The following is a 22501-nucleotide window of genomic DNA, read 5'->3' as shown; positions in this document are numbered from 1 at the left end:
ATATATGGCATTTTACTTACAGTTTAATTTTTAGTTTTGTATTCTTAATTTGGGAAGAGCAGAAATGATCTTTTGGTTCCACAATGTCTTACTTAAAATGACATTTTAATCTATAATGATTTTTTTTGCTACAATTAAAAAGAGATTCTTTCTTCCTGATGCAAAATAATTAATCAAAGTTTTTGCATAAGAAGGATTCTTTTGTATTGGAAATAAAATTGCCCAGACTCATAACAGCCACATTATTTAGTGGGTCTGATTTTGATTGCTATCTTATGGGAACAAAAGCCTTTTTTCTGTAATTTAAGGGTGCATTTAAATTCAGTTTGAAAGACTGATTTCATGATGTGTTGCCCTTAAAGGCTATAAAAATTGAGCTCTATTTGTGTCTCCATAAGAATATCAAAGTGAGAAGTAAATCAGTTTTTCTTTGAGTTTCTTGTCATATTTGAATAGTTCTGCCCTTGTGCCTCCTTCAGACAATCCTGCTGTCCTAGACTTTGTCAAGGTGAGGGGAACTTAGACCTTACAGTCCTTAGTAGGCTAAGCGTCATAATTTTTAGAAGATATTAAATTGAGGGAAGGGGCCAGGGAGGAGATAATCAGTACTATTCCATGGACTGCTTCCTTTTTAGTGGTTGTCTTGTAATCCAAAAGCTCAGTGCCTAGAGTTCAAAACATGAGTGGATTTTGTGCTCTGGTTTAGTGGGCAAGGGGGAAATTGCGTCAAAGTGTGGACTTGATGATCTTGGAGGTCTTGTTCTTAGTGATTCCATGAGTCCATGTCCAAATCATTCCTGTTGAGGAATGAACCAGAAGCACAGGGAAAAGTTTCTGGCCCTTGCAAGCAGAGACATTCCTCCTTGAACCAAAACTTCACTGTTGTCAGCAGGACTTAATCTTGACTCATTTTTTTCTTTCTAGTGGTCTTTAACTCTGTTTTCCTCGTGTGAAACTAGGGAAATTTTATGTTGTTATCTGAATTTTGTAAAACTATAAAATGAGATGACATACTGTAAAACAAAGATTTCTTTCTGGTAATGGAGTTTTTTAGCCATATTTAATACTTTGGGCTCTCCCCAGATGTGAATCCAGCTTTTAGCTCTGTTGAAGAGAAGTGTTGTCCTCCACAGCAAGGACTTTCCTCTTCCAGTATGACTCCAGTCTTCTCTGCCAGCCTGTCTGTGGGTCGTGCAGCATCAATCCCAAAACATCTGAATGTCTGTGCGGTAATAACCTCTCATCTCTTAGAGAACGTGTTTAAGTCTAATGAGAATATGACCCATAAAAAGGAAGTTATAAAAGTTCCCACATCCGTAGTGGAGATGAAAACTCACAAACATCAGGTAAAAAGTAAATTTGAAGCTTAGAATAAAACAGAAACAAAGGGCTGCATCGTTTCCCCTGTTTCTTGCTGGTAGTTGACTCCAGAAACTTTGAAGGCTGATGTACCACTGAACTAACTGGTTTGTCACTCCGTTGGACCAGAGCAATATAAAGAAAAAGAGTCCTTTTTTCTAGGGGAGCGTATTTTTCTTAATAGTAGGAAAGAAGTGAAGATGTTCTGGCTTCAATATGCATGGTAAAATGTAATATTTAACATCATTATAAAAAATAATTACTAAATCAAAGCCAGGCATAATTACCACAGGTGTGAGTGGAAATGCACAGCATCATGTTGCCTCAGACAGAAGGAATTCAAGTATTTACAGTTAAAAAAACCCCCAACCTTCTCCAGTTGAGTGTAATTTTTCCAGGCTGGCAGTTTCCAGTGTGGGGAAATGCCTCACTCTGCTGTTCTACACAGGAGGAGCTGCTGCCTCCTCATAAATCATAAAAAATCATGGAATGGCCTAGGTTGGAAGGGACATCAAAGATCCTCCAGTTCCAGCCCTCAGCCGCCCATTTGTGTTTCATGCTCTACACTAAGAATCTTTGATGCATGGACTATATAATTTTACTGCTATTTGCAAGCCCATATTCAGTGATTCCATTCCATAGTTTTAAAAACAACAACAGCAATAATAAAGAGATCTTTAAGAAGACTGGGAGGGGATGTCACATATTCTCCCGTCGGTGTTTCATCCGTGTGAGCTGCAGGCAGAGCTGAAGTGACTAAAATCGCCCGAGAAGCAGCAGAACTCTCAAATTCCAGATCTGCTCCATCCCACGGCATTACACAGAGCAGATAAAGATCCCCCTGATAGCTGCGTTATCTGATAGGCCCCAAATGGAGCTGCTCCCTCCTTATCGGAGCATCAGGACACCAATACCCTGTTGTGCAGAACACAAAGGACACTAATGGGATGCTGAGTGTCTGCTCCAGGCCTGCCTGCTGTGGGTCCTGCTGTGTTTGCAGAGGTGCTCTTGGTCTGGGGTGAGGGTTTTGCTCAAAATTCCACTCCAGGACCAGCTACGATCCCGTGCACCTCCAAGAAGTGGGAATTAAACCCACAGCTTTTTGCTGAATGAACGCCCAGCATAAGGAGTCCCACATAAATCTGCTCCTGTGAATGGTGCATAATCAGATACACGAAATAGGTCATAAATAATCATAGGGAAACTCAGCACGTAGTGCCTTTGTTAGTTTCTGTAGCTTCTGAAAGAAAATAAATGCAGTGTGCATTGTAGTACACGAGTAAAATGGCTGTTGAAAGGCTCTTTGTAGCTGGAAACTTGTTTGTTGCTAATTTACTTTGTTTCCACACAGCCAGATGTGAGGGAGGTTTGTGCTAGAAAATCCAATTTCTGTGGGTCCTAGAGGACTCTTAGGGAGGGATGGGAGTGGGAATAGCCCAAATGCTGGCATTTGCAGCAGCATTTTTTGTCCACCAGCTGCTACCAAGCTTTCTCTTATTTCAGGTGGACTCTGGCCATGGCTCATGGTCATCTCTCCATAGAGAGATCTGAGATCTCTCTTCCTGACATCCCATATGACATCCCATATTCCCTGTCTCCTGCAGCAGGGGGAAGTCTGGGGAGCAGAGCAGTTCTCTCCCCAATGGCTCTGGGGAGGAGGAAGAGGCTTGAGAAGGCTCCAGGGAGACCTTAGTCTAGTTCCAGTGTCTAAAGGGGCTCCAGGAGAGCTGGAGAGGGGCTTTGGAACAAGGAATGAAGGGCCAGGACTCAGGGAATGGCTTTCCATTGCCAGAAGGCAGGGATAGATGGGATATTGGGAAGGAATTGTTCCCTGCAAGGGTGCTGAGGGGCTGGGATGGAATTCCCAGAGCAGCTGTGGCTGCCCCTGGATCCCTGGCAGTGCCCAAGGCCAGGCTGGACATTGGGGCTTGGAGCAGCCTGGGACAGTGGGAGGTGTCCCTGCCGTGGCAGGGGTGGGATGGGATGGGCTTTAAGGTCCCTTCCAACAGTCTGTGATTCTGATTCAGATAAACCATTCCTGTCTGAAGCATTTCCAGATAATGAAGTTAATTACCCAAACAAATTTCACAAGAATATGACTTGAAAACCCTTAATGCTTAAAAGAAGCATCAGAAGATCTGTAATAATTTCTGTCAGTGTCCTGATCTTCTGATCAAGCGCACAGAAAGGAAGGAACTGTTTTCCTGTAGCAGGGCCCTGGTTTCCAAAACACTCTGAAGCAGGGACGATGACAGGAATTGCTTTTGAGTTGTTCTGGTAATAATGACTGGAGATCAAATTATAATAAGGTCAATCTCTCAACCATTTCGCTTTAAAAAAAATCAAAACCAAATCCACTTTTCTCTTCGGACATACGTTTCAGCTCTGTGGCATGGCATTTATGTGGAAAATGATACAAGGTAAGACATGGAGTGCTGTTTAGAGGAAACATTGGAGATTATAAATAGATTAAAGATTCATCTGACAGAGGAAATTTTCAGTGCGCATTTCAAATTGGATGTGGCTTTTTGCCAGTCTGCCTAATGCTCTGTGAGCAATAGCGGGGTCAACTGACGGACAGCTCTACCTGGATTTTTAGAGTTTATACCAGAGATGTTACTGGAGGCTTCTCAGACTTGGAGCAAAGAAAAAAACTGCAAGTTAGCAGCAACTTTTAACAGATTTCATGCACGCCAAAGTTTCTGGGTTTAGGAGGAAAAGTTACAGCAGTGCAGCTGTACCTCTGCCAGACCCTGCAGCTGGAGAAGATGTGCCCCTTGTCATGTCCTTACTGTAAAAGAGATAAGTGTTATTAAAGCTGGGGATTGGAGGGAGTTTTGAGCAGCCTAGCCTCATGGAAGGTGTGTGTGGAGAAGTCAATGGGCCTTATGGGTTTCCTCCTCTCTTCTTCAGTCCTCTGCACAATTCTGCTTTCTTAGGGAAAAGACAAAAACCACATTTAAATGGTTTGGGGAATGTCAGCTGTGTTTTAAAATTTACATTTGTGTTTGTTTTCCGCATTCCCCATTTTGACTTTGCTTTCACCTTCTTACTGAAAACGAATATTATTGCCCTGGTTTGCTGGGCTGATTTATTTAGCTAATACAAAAGACAATTGTTTTAGAGCAGGATTTTTATTAAACATAAATAATAATTCATTTCAAAATGATCAGAACTTTGTCACAACAGTTGCAGAAAGTACAAAATTCTATTTCCAGAAGTTTCTGATGGCATTTTAAACTGCAGTTGTAATGGTGTGATTGGTGGCAATACCTTTAAGCTACTGAACTTGTTTTAGGGCACTGGTATTTACATACATTGTATATGTTATTTAGGATGTGCTTTTTCATGCTGAGAGCCTTGCTCGTTTTTACTGCTGGCTTTTAAGACTTTGGGATAAATTAAAATAACTGGATGACAGCAGAAATGTTCAGAGGTGCTTCAGCAGAGTGGAGGGCGCTGTCAAGAGGTTTCTGGGCTGCTCAGGAGCTTCTTGGGAGCTCACTGGGCTTTGGAAAAAGTGCTTTTGCTGTTGAAACGTTTGTTTTGAACACCCAGACTGTGTGTCTGGCCTAGGAAAGCTCAGCTTGAGGGGAGGGTTCTTTGGGACTGGTGGGTTAAGAAATCCTGCACAGCCCGAGGCACAGGGTGTTTGTACAGGCTGATCTAATTGAAGGCTTATCAGAGGCTCTTAAAGCAGTCAGCAGGGCCTTTCCAGTGATCTTTTCTGCACCTTCCATCCCAGTGAGTGGGGCTAAGCACACTTGCAAAGCTTCTAACCAGGGCCATGTGAGAAGCGCGAGCGCGGCTGCCCTCGGCGTGCGCTGGGAGCGCCGGGTGCCGTGATTATCCGCAGGAAAAACAGGGAATAAACAAAACTGTCAGTGACAAGGAACAGCCCTTGCTACAATCCTGCATCTAAATTCACCTTGGATTGGAGCGCTTGAGGCTCAGGTCGCTGGAGCTCAGTGAAGGAGGGGTTTCTGTGGTGTCTCCGCGTTAGGAAGCGCGGCCGTTCCCCTCCTGCCGTTCCTCTCCATCAGAGCTTTCAATTAAACTGCGCTTTGAGCCTTTCCAGGAGGCACAAACAAGGTCCCAGATTCTTCAGGAATTAATGTAAACAGGGCTGATTTTCAAACTGGATCGTGGCAAACTAACTCTCACCCAGCAGCTCTCTGGAGCGGCTCTCCAGTGTGAGCAGGGCTGTCCCTTACTGGCCAAACACGATGTTGGGATTTAATTGAACAGCTTGATTGGACTTCACTGAAGTGCCCCAGGGTGCTGAATATTTCCAGGTGCTGAACGTTGTTGACTCCTCTAAGTGTCAACAAACAAATTCCATTTGAAATGTACCTTTTAGTAACAAATCAAATGATTTGCTATCAAAAGAGTCGCTCTAATAGATAACTTAAGTTCTTTGAATGAACTGCTCACAATAAGTCTCGATGGTTTGGTTTTTTTTAACCCAGGAGAGTGTCTGTGTGCATCCACTTTTTCTTCTGCTCGTTCCCACTTCCAGACTCTAACATTTGGTGTTTTCATGCCTGTTTTGCTCTTAAAATCATAAAACAATGTTGCTGGAGGGAATGTGGATGTCATCTGCTCCATCTTCCTGTTCCAAGCAGGACAGGTTGCTCAGACTCTTTTCCGTTTTGAGCATCTTCAAGGACTCCACAAACTCTATGGACAGCCCACTGCAGGATTTCACCATCCACTGTAGAAAATAAAAAACGAAAAGTAAAGTATTAGTCAGTCCAGTAGCAGTGATTAGCCAGCTTTTGAGAGGATTCAGAGATTGGGATTTTTCAGCCTGGAGGAGAGAAGCTTCAGAGTCAATTAATGCAGCTTTCCCAGTACTTTAAGGGAGGTGACAAGAAACATGGAGAGAGACCATTTACAAGGTGACAGGACAAGGGGAAATTGCAGGGATGGATGGGATATTGGGAAGAAATTCTTCCTGTAAAGGTGGTGAGGGGCTGGGATGGAATTCCCAGAGAAGCTGTGGCTGCCCCTGGATCCCTGGCAGTGCCCAAGGCCAGGTTGGACATTGGGGCTTGGAGCAGCCTGGGACAGTGGAAGGTGTCCCTGCCCATGGCAGGGGTGGCACTGGGTGGGCTTCAAAGATCCCAGCTCATTCCACAGTATTCACAATAATGTTCTCATGGTCTCATCTTCAGGGTAAGTGGAGTAAATTAACATCAGAATTACCACATGGAGCAATTGCCTCTGGTAGATCCTTAGAGTTGTCTTCCAAAAGCTTCATTTTGGGGTGCTTTGGATCACTTTGTTTTGCAGCAGGACAACCTGCTGCCATACCTTTTAGCTGCTGTTTGCATTGAAGGAAATCTGTGGGTGTAAATATTTCTGTGTCATGTGGCCAACCACGGGAAGCTCCAAAACTCTGTATTATCTGCTTAAATAACTTCCTATCAGGAGATATTGGAGCTCAAGTAAGATATAATTAGATAGTGGTAATGAAAAACTGTTAGATTATCATGTGTGATACGGAATGAACAATTTTCAAAGTAACTTAGGCTTTTAGGAAGCTCAACTTCAATTTAAGACCTAATTATTTCCACAGTTATGAAAATTTTGCCCTTACACATTTTCCTGAAAACCAAAGCAATAAGTTTCTTTCTTCTTGGCACCATTTTTTTTTTTAATATGTTTTATTCTTAAAAAGATTAAATGGTCTAGCTGCATTAATTAAGGTTTTCTGAGGTTTTTATTTGGGTTATGCAACAGCCAGGAATTCCACAGCCCCTCTGAGTATGAGCATCTCCTCAGCTGGTGTTTCAGGATGAAATGTTCTAAATAAAAAGCCACATTAGACTAAAAACTTCTGAAAGCTCGTGGATATTGCTCTAACTGTAAATTACTCGTCTATTTGGGATTTTTTGTGCTGTGTCCTTTTCCTGCAGAAGACTTTTAGGCCCTTTTGAAAACGTCAGCTTAGGGGGTGCTTGGTAAATTGAGAAAGAAATCGTTTTCTGAATCATCTTTTTTTTTTCCCCTGGAAGAGATAAAATAACAAAATTGGATTCCTTTACTGATCCTTGTCTTCAGGTGGATCTTGTTCTGTGCATGGATCAATAAAAATGTCTTTAACAATGAGAGGATAAAGCTACAAGGGGCAGAAAAATGAGTCCATTCATCAAGGGCAACATGAAAGGAGGGCTGTTGTAAAGATGTTACAAATATTAATGTGTTGTGTTGCACTCCCAGGGCACTCAAGTCCCATTAATGATAAATATTTCCAGTTTTAAATATCTCCAATTTTAGTAGCTGCAAAAGCTATTTTTATATCATAAAATTAATGTATGCTCAGAATTTTTCTCCATATCCTTGTCTCCCAAGAAGTATTTTTATATCCTGCTCCATCCATCCTTTCTGAGTACAGAACAGTTTAATTTGCAACCTGAAGTGTTAAGTTTTAATTTTTTCCCTTTGCTCAGTCTCCTACTTATTCATACATAAATCAGAGGAAAATGAAAGAACTGGTAAAAATGGCTGTATCTTTCTCGAGCTGTAATTTGGCCCCATGAATTATAAATTACAAGACCAGGATAGCAACAGCTTTTTCAGAAGTTGGTTTAAATGTACAAGGCTCACCTTATCAGCCAAGATCTAAGCAGTGGCAGTAATGCAATTCTTACCATTTAGCACTTTGTAGTACGTTGAGAAGGAATTGGATATTAGACCATTTAAACTCTCTGAAATACAACACAAAGCAAGGAAGTGGGTTGGGGTTTTTTTCTCTTTTTTCTTTTTTTCTTTTTTTTTTTTTTTTTTGCCTCTGCAATAATTTCAAAGCAATGAATACACGTGGATTTCTCAAGGGCTTGGTGATGTTGAAGCTGCATCACTGTGAGAGAGACCAGCAGCTCAAAGAGCATGAAAGGGAAAGGTTTTAGCTGCTCGTGGTAGAAGAACAGAAGGAATCTGTGGTGGCTTGAAATTGAGCTCGAATGGATGCAAGGTAGCATTTGCCAAATACCAAGGAAGCTGCTATTGTAAGTAACATTTTATTTGCTAAATAACAGAGCTCTCCAGGTGGATACTTCAGCACCACTTAAACCAGGTGTTAATTTATTTGAAGCTGTATTAGAAGACCCTCAGCTTGTCCCCTAATTTAACTGGCCAAAAAAAGGGTATTTTTGTCTCGGCTTAAATGATTTCATATTTGATGTAGTCCTAAAGGTTCTTTTCACAACTTTGCCCTTCTCTGATTTAATCTGCCTTTGGCGGTTGCAGAGTCGAGGGCAGCAGCTGATTTAATTGAATCCCATCTTGCAAAATTTAAGGGTGTGTAATGGAAAGTTGAAATATTTCAGGACTTTGCTAATTCTGAAATTTCATTGGAACGTTTTTAGTAGTTCAGCAACGCTGTTCTGCCTCTGTAAAGATAAGTTATTAAAATAAGGAATGTCTCTTGCGATACATCATCATCTATTTTTAAAACTATTTTTGAACTTACAAACAAATGAGAAGAGGGTGTGAAGGAAGTGATTAGATCTCATTTTGTATGGAAGTTTTTAGGAACCATTACACTGCAAAATTTATGGAAAGCAATATTTCAGGGCAAAATCCTAACGACATTCTAATGTGAGCTTTACCTGAGATTGTTTCCCAGAACCGAGATAATCTCTCCGCTGTCACGGGGCTCTGATTTACAGAAGTCATTTTGCTCCCATCTGTTGATGCGCCAGACAAGGCAGGGTTAGGAACGAGCAGTTCAGCAACTCTGCTTGCAGGAACGTAATTAGTCTAAAAAAAGTCAGATGAAGTGTGGCAATTCCTACCCTGGTTCTTTTTTTAGTGCCAAAGGCAAGGAATTTGGTTGGTGATGCTGCAAAATAAAGTTGGAAACCTTCCCTTAACTTTCTTATTCCTTTTTGTTGTCGTTTAACCTTAATATGCATGCAAATCACCAATTTCCAGTGGGAAATGGTTAATTATCTTATCTCTGTGTGTTTGTATGAAGCCATAAATGCACTCATGTGACAGATTTAACAACTTGGGCTGGGGAAGCGCTTGTGAGGCCAGGGCTGGTGTGGGGAGCTGTCACAGCTTTCCTATCCCTAGTCCCTATTATTTGGGCTAGTTAGTGAATTTTTAGAGTGATTTTTGAAAAAAGAACTTGTGGGAAGCTCTGGACTGGGGGCAGTGGTGGGAATTGTGGTGTCACCTCAGTGCCAGGTGTAAAACATGAGGGAGCAGAGCAGGAGGAGAAGCCACCCAGTCTGTTTCATCTGGAATGGGAAATAGGCTTTTTTCATTACTAACTGCATAATCACACTCTGCTGATACTTAACATTTGAAAATAATCATGGCTCTTCCTTCATCTCTGCCTGCTGGACAGAGGGAGTGCATTAATTCCCCAGCCCTCCCCAGGAGCCACGCTCGCACTCAGCACATCACCCAAGCAAATGCCACAAAGGCCATTAAAAATTGTATTTCCGATGAAATTAAGCTCTTTTCCTTACTCCTGTTTTGGCTATGCTGTGCTAAATGGGGTTGAGAGCACAGGGAGATGGAGAGGGGCAGCTGAGGGGCTGCTCCTCCATGGGTTTGGAGCAGTGAGGCTTGGCAAGAGCTGGCCCTGGCAGCATCTGGGACAGCCACCGTAGCCTGGGCATCACCAGAGCTGGAGTCTCAAAAACCTGGAAAAGCCCCTTGAGGGCAAGGAGGATAGGGAGGAGGTTAAAGATACATTTCTTTATTGGGAAGCTGTAAAAAACTGACAAAAACTGTGGCAAAACTGCCCCAAAATGTGCCAAAATGCAATGGAAAACTGCTGCAAGGGGATCAGAGGGAACACCTTGTGCCAACGCTCCGTGTGTCGCTGAGCCTTCAGCAGAGCGAGACCTGCCAATAAATAACACTAAACTTTATGGCCTCTTAAAAGGATGAAAACAAATTTGGGTGGCTTTTTCTCATCAGTGCCTTTAGGGGTGCAATTTTCTCTCCTTGAAGAGCTGTGAATTTGAGGGATGTCACACACTCCTCGCATGCCGTGGGAGCTGCCTGGCTGTGGAGGAGAGGAGAGGGGAATGGTGAGGGCTGGGCTTGGAGGTGCTGCTGTTCCAAGGCTTTTCTGGGATGGGCTGGACAGATTCAGCAAGGGGAAACAGCATCAGGTTGTGCCAGGTGAGGTTCAGGTTGGATGTTAGGAAAAATTTCATCACGGAAAGAGTGGTCAAACATTGGAATGGGCTGCCCAGGGAAGTGGTGGCATCACTTTCCCTGGAAAATGAGTGGGTATGGCGCTTCCCAATGTGGTTAGTGGGCATGGGGGGTTCAAAGGATGCACTTCATGGTCTTGGAGGTCTTTTCCAACCTTATTGGGTTGGATTCTTCACATGGAGCTCAGCAGTGATGGAGCAAAGCCTCGTTGGATCAGCACAGGTTGGGTAAAAGGTGGCGGCTTTTCATGGTGTGTCTGAGCTTTACCGCGGCCAGCGTTTGGCTGAGTAATGGTTTTGAAGCTTTCCTGTAAAATCTGGCATCTGAGGGGCTTTATAATTGAATCTGGGAGCTGGGGGTAGGGAAGGGAAGCAAGGAGGGAGGAGTGGGTGCTTGGGGGGTCACCAAGTGCACCTCCAAGTGAAAACATTACAAATAAATGTGCTTAGATGGATGTTAAATCCCACCAGTCAAACATTCTGGGCAAGTCTTGCTATAGTCTCAGGTTTACACAGTCTTATTCTGCATTTGGAGCAAGAAGTTCATATTTTAAACAGCACAAAACATGACAAAACACTTATTGCTGGGAGTGGAAGTGCAACAGGAAATATATGGCCATTATCCAGCTGCAAGTTTCTCCATTTAAATGCAAACAAAACAGGAAAATGAAATGCAATTTTTAGTTTAATCAAGTTTCATGAGTCTTCTGGGAAGCCCAGAAGGATCTGAAAGGAGCCGCTGGGACCTGTTGGCTTTAAATATGAATTTTGAAGGCTGCTCAGTAATAGGGGGGTTATGCTGGGCTTGGTTTAAAAATTAAGCTTTGTGAGCGACAGCTGAGCCTAACTGGGGGCAAAGCCAGTCAAATTAACTTTCATTTCAAAGGGGGATTAAGCCATTATTTTGCTAAAAATGTGTCTGATGCAACAGCTCTGTTCTACAAACAGCAAGTTAAAATAACAAATTTAGCCACTGTAATTGCACTTGTTCTCTTTATTTTAGTACAGGAGGGATGATAAAAAATACACACCCGGCTCCACCAGGCAGTACTGGAGACATCCCCCACAGGAGACCTTGCAAAAAGTTAAACTCCACGAAAATGCCTCTAGTTATTCTGTCCTTTAAAAATAATTAAGGGTGGCAGGGATTAATGATTATTTAAGTATTTAATATCAACCCATCAACACCTGGCAGAGCTGTTGCAGCTAAAGGAGAATCCAAAATGTGTTTTAATAATAAAAAAATCAGTGTAAGAACTGAGGGGTACCAAAGGCTGAGTGAACTGGAATTTTTTTTTTTCCCAGTCACTGGGGCGTTTCTGCATCGATGTCCTCAGCGTTACGTTTCTCTGGAGACCAATTACAGAGGTTCACAAGGTTGTTTTTATTTTCCTTGCTCTTGATGTCTTTTTAATGAGGCCTCCTAGTAAACAGCAAGCATTATGCTTTCCTGTTGTATTCCTGTCTGCCGCCTTGAAACATTTATTACTAATACATGTGGGAAATGATGTATAAATTAAATATTAGGAAAATGTACTTTCAAAAAACAGAAGTACTTGGCGGGGGAGGATATCTTGTAATTGTCGTTGGAGGGACTGGGAGAGGAAGTCATGCCAATATTTTGCTAATGGAAGCGGAGTGAAAGGGAACTGTTAAAGCATCCTTGTGGTTTTGTGTAATAAATAGAGCTAATAGGTGCATGGAGTTCTCAGTGCTCGTCTCTGGGCTTGTGGGTTGGTGTGAGAGAATCTGAAGGATGGAAAAAAACAAAAAGAAGATTGTTCTCCTGCTCTGCTCCAGCCCTGACAGATCCTGGTGGCCACAGCATCCCCTCAGATTCCTGCCAGCACCAGCTCCCTCCCTGCACCTCCTTCTGCTGCTTCACCTCTTCAGCTTCACCTCTTCAGCCTCTGGATTGTCCAGATTTGTAAAAGCTGTTGTGATGCTCACAAAATATTCTCTAATCACCAAGGCGAGCTAATCAAGCTTAATAACGAAATAATTGTGAGTGACAGAGCCCAGTGTGGAGTCTCCACCACGCTGAAGGCTCTGTTGGGACACTGCCTGCTGCAATGTTGCTGCCTCAGAAACACCCAAGTCAAGTACAAATTCCATAATTACTTAAAGATGTTTTATCTCTGAATTTTAGCTGTTTGCTGCTGCTTAGTTCCTACATTGGCAAATGCTGCTTGCTTTAAATCCTGACTTGCTGGGAGACAAGGCTGTTTGCACCGGGGTTTGGAAAACCTGTCCTGCTCTTTGATGCTCTGGTGCTAGATTGGCAGCAAGGTTTGTGGTGAGCAAATGCAAATCTGGGTTTGATTTGGGGGTTTTTTTGTGTTTGATTGGATTTTTTTTGAAGGGGTGGGGTGTATTGATTTTTTTGGCAGAACTCCTGGCATTTTCTCTTCTCCAGGTGGGCTGCTGTGGGTGATGTCTGATGATACCGAGGGGCTTCATCTCACCTGTTCTCCTTTCATTGTCCTCCTGGCACATCTTCCACACCTCTGGTAGCTTTTGTGGGGGGAAAAGATGAGTACATTGGTAAAGCTCACCTGTATCTGTGTGCGTGTGGATATGTGCATCAGTCCAAAATTTGTTCTAGTAACTGGTGCATTTCTGGCACGTTTGTGTTTGGGGCATGTTTCTCACAATTTCTCTTTGTGTGCCTCTGTTGGGGTGGAAATCTTGGAGAGATTGGCCTCTCCTTGCTCTGGTGGCTCAGGGCAGTGTTGGAAGGGGAGCATGGGGAGGCAGTTGTTCAAGGAGAGTCACTCTGATCCTATGTTTGGAGCCCTCTGGCTCTGGAAGTTGGTTGTGGGTACTCCAAGGACAGGGGTGCAGAAAGTGCTTTCCCAGCGTGTTTCTGAAGGCCTCTTAAGCAGATGTCCGCTGCATTTCTTGAATTTGCATCTGTGATTGCAACCCCTTGTGCGTGCTGCAAGTGCAGCTCCTTCCTCCTGTTCCACCCTTGGAGCGTCTGCTGGATCCTCGCATGGGTGTGACCTGGCACTCGCTCCCCGAGCCCTGGCACATCCCTTGGAGGCACACAGGGAGCTCAGCTGTGAGTTTCCCGTCTCTCAGCTACATCATCCCTCCAAAAAGCCCTTCCAGAGGTGTTGGAGGAGAGGCTCACTTGTCCTTTCCTGCGGCACTGAAAGGTGTTTACTTCCCGGGGATGTCAGGCTGGTGGCACTTCTTCTCTAAAAGCTGCCTGTTCCGAGAATATGAAATAGAACTTTGATCACTTTCATCTTTTATCTTTTAAGTAGCTGATTTCATTCTCACATGAAAGCAGTCGGCTTGGAGAGCTAATCAAGCTGCATAATGATGAAAAGGTCAAAATGAAACGGGGAGTTACCATGATTCACAGCAAAGGCTGGGTTCAGCTGGCAGAGCACAGCAGACCATTGGCAGAGCACAAACTCATCTTTATTTTTCAAAAAGGAACTTGGTTCCTGCTTTTCCCTGTCCTTTTTGCTGTGCAGCTGTGTTCTCACCCAGGGATGTTGTCCGGAGAAAAATAACAAGAGTGAGTAGCTGACATCTCTTGTGAGGAAAAATTACCCTGAGAACAGAGAGGTCCCCAATTATATTGAAGTAAAGCTTCAAGGGGATTGTGCTCCACAGCAGTTTTCCATTCTTCAGGCAAGGCTGGCAACAGCCTGGCCAGAATGCAGACTGTCTTCAGATTTGATCCTGTGAGGAGAGGATGGCGTCACATCCATCCGAGCTCACCGCATCAGGCAGTGAAAATAGAAAATGATATTAAATTAATCCTTGCTGGATGGTTTATCCTCTTCAGAGTGACCCTCTTGAGCCAAATTTGGAAGATCTTCTGTTGTGTCTGCTCTCATCTCTGATGAGGATGATGATGGATGTGGTGCCCCTGTTGCAGCAGAGGGTTGGAACTTGATGGTCCTTAAGGTCCCTTCCAACCCAAACCATTCTGTGGTTGCACAAACTCGTATCCAAGGCGCTGAGCTGGTGCTGTGTGAGGTTAAGGCAAGGATTGGGCCAGTGAATCTCTAAAAATGCCCCTATAAAAACTTGAGCGTGTGTAATGAGAAGCACCTTGGCTGAGCTGGGATCTTCCCAAACTCTTCTGGGATGTGGGGCTGGCATCTCATCCACAGTCAGGGGCTCACAGGGACTCATGGTGGCATTTATTTGACAAGGCATTTATCTTTTGCTGCTGCTGTGTGGGATTTATTTTTCGTGTAACTAATCAAATGAGTGTAGAATGAACCTTTTCAGGAGCAGAAGTAGCTTGATTTATTAAGTGGAATTGTAATCCAACATGAAGCATTTGATTACTCCTCGCACGCACTAATCCTTTTTTTATGAGATCAATTTGCCCCAAATATCTGTACATGGTATTTTTTGGCAGCCTTTTTCCTCAAGACCTCAAAATGGTATAAATTATGAGCTCCAGCTGTTTCTCATTGTGTGCTTTCATTTCTGACACACAAGGTACTGGATTTTAAGCTTCTCAGATTTTCCCTCAGTAAGTATTATTTAATAGCTATTGCTGCATGAACATTGATTTTAATTTTACCAGAATAAGTGCATTAAAATGTTTACAAGTTGTTATTTATTACCAGCTGCTTCACGAACATTGGAGCTAGTGCTTTTATTTATTTCTGGGTATGGCATAATTAACTCTGCGTGCTTATCTGGAGACTCTCTTGTCAGTTATTCATAGCCTGACTACTTTGTCTGCAATCTTCAAACCATTTACTGTGTGATGTGAAATACTTCAGTGTGTTCTTGCATTAAGATTTAGAATAATGCCTGTTGGTATTTATAGCAGCTGCTGCCCCACCTTTTATCCTCAGCCTAGGGAAGATTGGCTTTATCCACCTTGGGGAATCAGTTTTAACTCACCCCCCTGCCATGGTGGTCTTGTAAATACAACAAAAAGTTGCATCTCATGAATTATGTATATATTGAAATGAGTTAAGAATGGATTTACCCCTATTTGTGGGTGTGGGTATCTACTTGGTGTGAGTGAGAACATGCTCCCTCTGCATGCTGAGGTTGAGTTATGAAAATCCCTTCATATTCAGCTCAAAATTAAATAAAAATCATTAGAAGTCAGCAAAAGACTTGTTTCAACTTGGTCCTTACATGTGATTACAGTTTATAGTTGAGCATGTGGCAATTACGCAGTTTAATCAGTTTCTGCACAGATATCAACCACTTAAGATGTTTTGGAGTTTATCAAAAACATTGTGCATCCATCTTACCATCTTAAAGGATTTTCAACAGGGGAAAAAAAGAAATACCAAATTCCCAGCTGATTACTTTTTCTTATTTCTTTGTTGTTGCCAGTATTTGTCGTATATCAAAAAACTGAAGACATGAAATAAAACCCAAGGAAATCAGTTTCATTTCCTTTAAAGGCCAGGACTGAACATAATCCTGTTCAGTGTCTGTCCATGGCAGGATCCATCCTCTCCCTCTAAGCCAGGTTCTTCCCTTTTGCTGGGAGCGAGCCCAAGAGTGCAGCACAAGGATGGAGAGACATTTGTCTGTCTCATGCATTCCCAAGTATCCCCAAGGAGTTTCATTCCTGAGATTCAAGCCCAGAGGGGTTTGAGCAGCCTGACATGAGCCCAAACAGAGCCTACAGGGTTTGTCCATCACCAGCAATCACTGTCTGCAGCTGCTGATCAAAGTAACGAGGTGGGAGACCACCGAGAGCATCCCAGTGCCAAGCTCAGCTGGGAGGGAAGGCAAGGCCTTCAAGACCTGCCCTAAGAGAAAATCGATTAATAAAATGGACAGTCAGACTTCAGAAAGGCTGAAAATAACAAATCAAACCTTTTCCCTTCAGCTATTGCAGGGAGGAGGAGACGTTTCCCCCTGCTGTCTCCACAACACCCCCATGGCAAAACCCACCTGCTAAGTTACGGTTGCTTTCCCTTTGCTCGAGGGAAAATCCTCTTCCCAAATCCCAAACATTGGTCATTTTCTGCATGTTTGTTTGGATTTTTGCAATTAGAAGCTGTATTGGGATGTCACAGCAGTTTGAGTTGGTTTTTCATGTAGGAGTTGTGAAAGGAAACTTGTTGGTGCATGTTTTGATCTGCTTTGCTTCCTCCCTAAAATGAAACTTGGCAGTGTGATAGCTGGAGCTGATGGGAAAGAAATTCCTTCTAGCTCTTCTAATCCACTGTGCAGACTGTTGGGAAATTCCTACCAGGGTTTCGTCATGCTTTTGATGTCATCAAAGAGAAAAATGCTCCCTGAGAAAACTTGTCACCCCAAAATCTACCTCAGTGGTAAATTTTATAAAAATACATTAAAACTTGAAAGCATTTTTTAGAGGAATTCAGGGGCAGGGATCATTCAGGGAAGGAGGTTGTGGGATAGCCTGAAATGCCTTTGGAGAAGCCCTCCAGAAGGATTTTTCTCTCTGAGACCAATCCTAATGCTTGCATTGATCCTTCTCTCATGGAGAAGGGTGCCACATCCACACATCTGTAATAATTCGGGAAATCATATCCTAGAAAGTGTATCCAGTCCTGAATGCTGTGATTTTCCGGGATTTGATGGGATTTTAGCAGGGGATGAGCAGAACCTGGGTTTTCTCTCCTGTTCTAGAACCGGTGGCTGGGGGAGAGCTTGGACTGGCTGGTCCAGGTGGGCTTCCTGTGGGATGCTCTCCCACCAAAGCAGTGCCTGTGTCTTCATATTCTTACTGAAGGAAAGACATAAATGTGCTTTTATATAATATTTCTGATGGATTTGTGTGCTTCCAGCTCACACAAGCATTCCCACTCAGAAGAATTTCCTGCCTGGCATTTCTTCCATAAGTCTGTTTCAACGCTGCCTTACTCAGAAGGTTATTCTGGTAATTTTTTTTTTTTTGCTGCAAATAAACTATTTCTGAAAAACATCTCCTTCCTAAGGGCAGCCAAGTGTCAAACCCCGAGTTATGGATGGTGTCAGCTGCGTGTGGAAACACACGCTCCATTTATTCATTCCAGCTGTGGGAGCTTCGCTGTGCAAACACCGAGTGCCACTCGTGTACCTGTCACTGCAGAGCTTCTAATGAACATTGATCATGTTCACCCAGACGTTGATTTGAATCAAGTGGATGAGAAGGCATTTTTAAAAGCACAGTGGGAAGTTTTTTTGTGCTGTAGAGTGTTTAGGATGAACCTGAAAAAACATCAGCCAGTAAATGCCAGCTTTGAAAAGTTATTGCTGGATGAGAGAAGGATCTGCGCATTCAATTTGGTCATCTTGGAAGGTTCATTTATAATTCAAAGTAATTTTTCAGCACACTGCATATATTTACTTTTACAGAGAGAATTATTAAGGTTGGAAAAGACCTCCAAGATCAAGTCCAAGACTTTTAATTAGTTTTAAAAACCCTGTGGTTTAAAATTGTCTTTAAATATTCCCTTGTACTCCCTTTGGGAAGACAACTCTGGTTATTTATGCAGAGCCCAGTTACATAATTTGGGGAAATAACCTTTATCTCTTTGCTTGACTGCACAGTCTGGCCCACCAGACTCCTTCTGCTGCTGTAGGTGCTGGAAAATGTGAAATGTGGGAGTGTTGGGCTGCCAAATTCATCCCAAGATGAGTGGATCTGGAGAGCTGTGCCCTGGAGCACTCAGAGCAGACAGATGGGACCCACTTAATGCCCAGCACGGTTCAACCCCCCCAAGAGCTGCTCCCTCCTTTGTAGGGCACAGTTGGCTCCGGGTGTCCCACGGGAAGGACAAAGTGACCCCAGCATGTGGTGATGGAGACACAGCAGAGCTTTTGGGAAACCCACAGTCAACAAAGGGGTTTTGGGAATCCCAGGGAGAAGAAATCTGTTGTGTGGTGTAGAACTGCCACATTCGTTTGAAGTCTCGTTTCATTAAATGTCCATTTCTGTGTGGGCTGTTTGGGTGAAAGTACCTAAAATAGAGGTGGTTGCAGTGGGTGCTTAAAAACCTTATTTTATTGCAGCTGTAGAGGAGAAAGCCCCATAAGTAAAATCTTTCTAACCAAATTCAGTGCAAGTTTCCTAATTGAAAGAAACTATACTCATTGCAGAAGGAGGAAAATATTGAATATTTTTATTGTAGTAAAAACTTCACAGCATTTGGCTCAAAACAAGGACTCAAGTGAAGGCTGCAAGTTAATAAATTGATCTGCAGGCTTGGCATTTGTGGTGAGCAGGGTAAAAAGAAAGAAATCCATAGGTCATTTGTGCAAGAATAAAGCTAATATTAGCCTAGGAGTCACTCTTAAATGTTGTTTACATAATGGTCTCATAAGGTGCTGAGCTTTACAATTTAATTGTGCATTTGAAGGTAGAAACCTTCCAAAATAGGTGATTTCATTCCTTTAGGGACTAAGAATGCAATGTAAGACTCTAAGCTTTGGTTTTTTTCCCCTCATTTTCCTTTTCAAATTATTTTAACAATAACCCTTTGACTCTGGAATGTGTGGAAGACAGGGGATATCAAAGTAGAGCAATCAGGTGATAATTCTACTTAACCAGCTTCTGACTTGCAGCATCTGGTGTACTTTTAGTCTGATAGGACCAGAATGATCATTACCAGTAATTTGATAAGTGTTGTCATTTTCCTTTGAAGAACTTATTTTCATCTTTTTCTCTTTTTCTTTGTGAGCACACCTGCTCCCTCGAGTGTAAACCAGCAAATCATTTATGCAGTCAAAATCCTTGCCAATTTTCAAGTGAGAATAAATATTTCTGAGATCCTCGTGGTTACAAAACTTGATGCTTTGCCCACAGATATTCTCCTCTTTTCACTGTTGTGCAGTGGTGTCAGTTTGAGATGTGATAGCCGGATCCTTGGGATTTTTCCAAAGAATCCTTAAAAAAAGTTCATCAAATCGAAGTTCAGCTCTTCCTTAGTTTGGACCTATGATTGTGTGGTTTTTTTGGGCTTCCATTGGTGATGGAAAAAGGAGGATAAAGCCGCCCAGGTGCTGGGTGTGCCAGAGATCACTGCAGTGGGGATCTTCCCAGGGGGGCTAGAGACACCTTCTCATGGAACGTTGTGGGAATGTGTGGAAATCGTGTCCTGCTCCAAAGCCTTTGATTTCCACCTGGGGACTTGTCACAGCAGTTTCTTTCCCTCATTTCCCTTTGGTTCATAATAACTCCTGAATGCCTTCACCATCCCCTCACACCTGCCCTGAAAGTCTCTTCCAGCAGTGATTACTATCCACACCCGATCCCTGATGATGATCAACCAAATTTACAGCTTTTCATAACTTATTTCTGTGCTCATCCGGTTTGCTGCCCTGAGAACGAGCTGCCCTTCCCTTTTGGGGGCAGATTTGTTAAAGGATCGTTTTGAGGATCCACAGAGAACCAATGTTGTAAAGGAGAATTTTATCCCTGGCATGTTCAGCATTAAGAGATGCGCTTGGAGCTGTTTGTGTGAATGAAGCCACCGAGGAGGGGCAAGATGTGAAATGATCTCTGAGAAGGGAATGGTTGGTCAGTGAGGCAGAGAGCTGCAGGTTATCAGTCCGTGGGTTGGTCCCACAGTGGCACAGGTGAGGACTGGTAACATCAGGGTTAATGTTGGGCTGTGTGTGGAGAAAAACCCTTGATGGAGGCAGAGGTGTTTGCTCAAAGCATCCCCCACGCAGGCAGAGAACGGTGCTTGCTCATGAATGTCAATTTTCTTACTGTTCTTTTCTTTAGGTTTTTTTTATATTCCTTATTCTCTTCTCTCCCCCTGGTCCATGAGATTTGTTAATGCCTTGGGTTTCTGTGTCTTTGGAAACAAGAAGCCGAGCCCACAACTTCCCTGTGTTTCCCAAACATACAAATCATAACCACGCCCTCAGCAGTCCCTTCAGCCTCTCTCATCAGGGCATTTCCAAATCAAAATGATCTTTCAGAGCTGTTATTTAACAGTGAATTTTCAAGGCACTGCTTGAAGCAGTGCAGGGATCTCCCCGAGTGGGCAGCCAGGAGAGGCGGAGATGGGTGGGGTTTGTCTTCTGCATTGGTGGAGCTGATAAAGGGTTTTGTCATCTCTCAAGACCCCCGGGGCTCAGGCTGACAGGCCTGGGTTGTTTTGTATTCTTCTCCTCTGCACTTGTGTGTTCCTCCCCTGGTTACATTCAGTGAGAGAGGAGAATATTAAACATCAACAAATGAGCTGGGTCACACGTGTGGTGTTCAACACACAGAGATTTTTAGAGAAAGCCTTGTTATTATATAAAATAAAAGTAAATACTCTGTCCAGCTCTCCAGATTTTCCCCTAAGGTTGGAAGGGAGGCAGAGATCAATCGTTGATAGAGATGGCCTGTGGCAGTGGCTAGATGAGACTGTCAGAGCAACTGAGAAGCAATAAAACACACAAAACTGGTAAAATATTGTGATTCTTACAGGTTTCTGCTTAAAAATCTTTGATTTCTGTGCCCTGAGGCCCCCAGCTCTTCTGTAGCCTGAAGAGGTCTCAGACCCTGAGTGCATTGTTTAATGCCTTGCAGTCCTTTGCGGAAAACTGGTTGGGAAATGAGCCTGTGAAGAAGGAGAACCTTCCCTTTCTTTTTCCTGGCCTTTCTGTGCCTGTTGCCAGAGGGGAAAAGGCTTCTAGGAAGATCTTCTAGCAGCAGGTAAATGAAATTATCAATTAAGATGCAATAAAGCACACTCACATATTTAAGATTTGATTCCTGAGGATGGAAATCACATTTTCTTTCCAAAATTCTGCTCAGCTGTTGTGGCTGGGGGTTGCAGAATGCAGCTGTGCTCACCTGGCCTGAGCAGCACCACAGCCAGAGCCTTAAAAAAAAGAGAAACTCCCATGTTTTCTGTGTCTTGCTGGGAACTTCAGGAGTCTCAGGGAGAGCTGGGGAGCAAATTGTGAAAATGATATGTCCGTGTGTAAGATATTCCATATTTCATTTCTTACCTGGCTAACAGAGGGCTGAGAGAGTCGTGACATGTAAATAAGATTTTGGGTGTCCTCCCAGGTACTCAGCTGTTCAGGGCTGCATCCGTGAAGTCCATAACACAGGGTTTATTTTCTGTTTGATGTTCTCTCTAAAGCCTAAAGGAATTAAAGGCTAACCCTCCGGTAAGCTGAACGGGGTTAAGTCACAAGTGCAGGCACCACGTGAAATACAATTTTTATTTAAATGTTTCCTTCCGATGAGCAGCTGAAGCAATTTATTTGCCTAACTTACAAGACAGTGGAAATATAAATGACGAACTACCAGTACAACACAGAGAAAATGTTATTTTGGAGACCTCTCCACTTCCTGGAGTTGATTTATGGGCTCTTTTCTGGCTACTGGGGTGGCCCATCCTAAAGAGAGGAGGAAATGGTGCAAGAAATGGTTTAATTTGTAACAGCAGCCTGAGGTTTCTGTCGGCCTTAGTGATCCCCTGCTCCCAACCATCCGTCCTCCTCTCCCCTCCACTGAGTTTTTGAAGTAGGGAAGGAATTTGGAGAGACAAAATTCAGAGCTAAATGATGATTTTACAAACTCCCTGTGTGATGCTTAAGTGGTGCTTCTCGTACTTAAAAATGAAATGGTGCAGCGACGAGTTGGCTTCAAGAGAAACAATAAATCGAAGTAAATAAAAAATTAAACTTCCTTATGCCTGGCTGTCAAAAGTTTTGAATGAATAAAGCAGTTTTAGCATTGTTAAATGAAGTTCATGGCATCTTTCCTGTGAACTGCTGCTTAAAAACAAACAGTTTTTCACTGTCGGCATAAAAATTGTTTCCTTAACATGCCCAGAGGTGAAATGACTGCCTGGAGGAAATAAAGCTGGCAGATTTTTTCTCTCTAAGTGCAGAAAGTCTTGGGGCTGTAAAAGCTGTTGTGTGGTTTAACTAATTTCCTTTAAACTGACGGGAACAGCAAAGCAGAGGATGTATTTTCCCTGGTGAGCTGATATTTGGGGTTGTTTATGAGCTCCTGCAAATTATCATTTCAGGAAAGCAAA

General features: G+C 43.1%; 1 protein-coding gene across 3 annotated transcripts in view; it reads left to right on the top strand.

Moving 5' to 3' along the window:
* The window catches only part of LOC125331430 (contactin-4), a 273122-nt gene that overhangs the window by 83943 nt on the left and 166678 nt on the right, over nt 1-22501 (top strand). The window contains exon 3 of one of the 3 annotated variants that reach the window (XM_048315395.1): nt 21034-21159. The exons of the other annotated variants lie outside the window; for them this stretch is intronic. The gene's annotated coding sequence lies outside the window, so the exon portion shown is untranslated. The remainder of the gene's footprint in view (nt 1-21033; nt 21160-22501) is intronic. 3 annotated transcript variants of the gene reach the window in all.

This window comes from Corvus hawaiiensis, chromosome 11 (assembly GCF_020740725.1).
Source record: "Corvus hawaiiensis isolate bCorHaw1 chromosome 11, bCorHaw1.pri.cur, whole genome shotgun sequence".
NCBI classification, from domain to species: Eukaryota; Metazoa; Chordata; class Aves; order Passeriformes; family Corvidae; genus Corvus; species Corvus hawaiiensis.
This window is presented reverse-complemented; position numbering and strand designations above follow the sequence as displayed.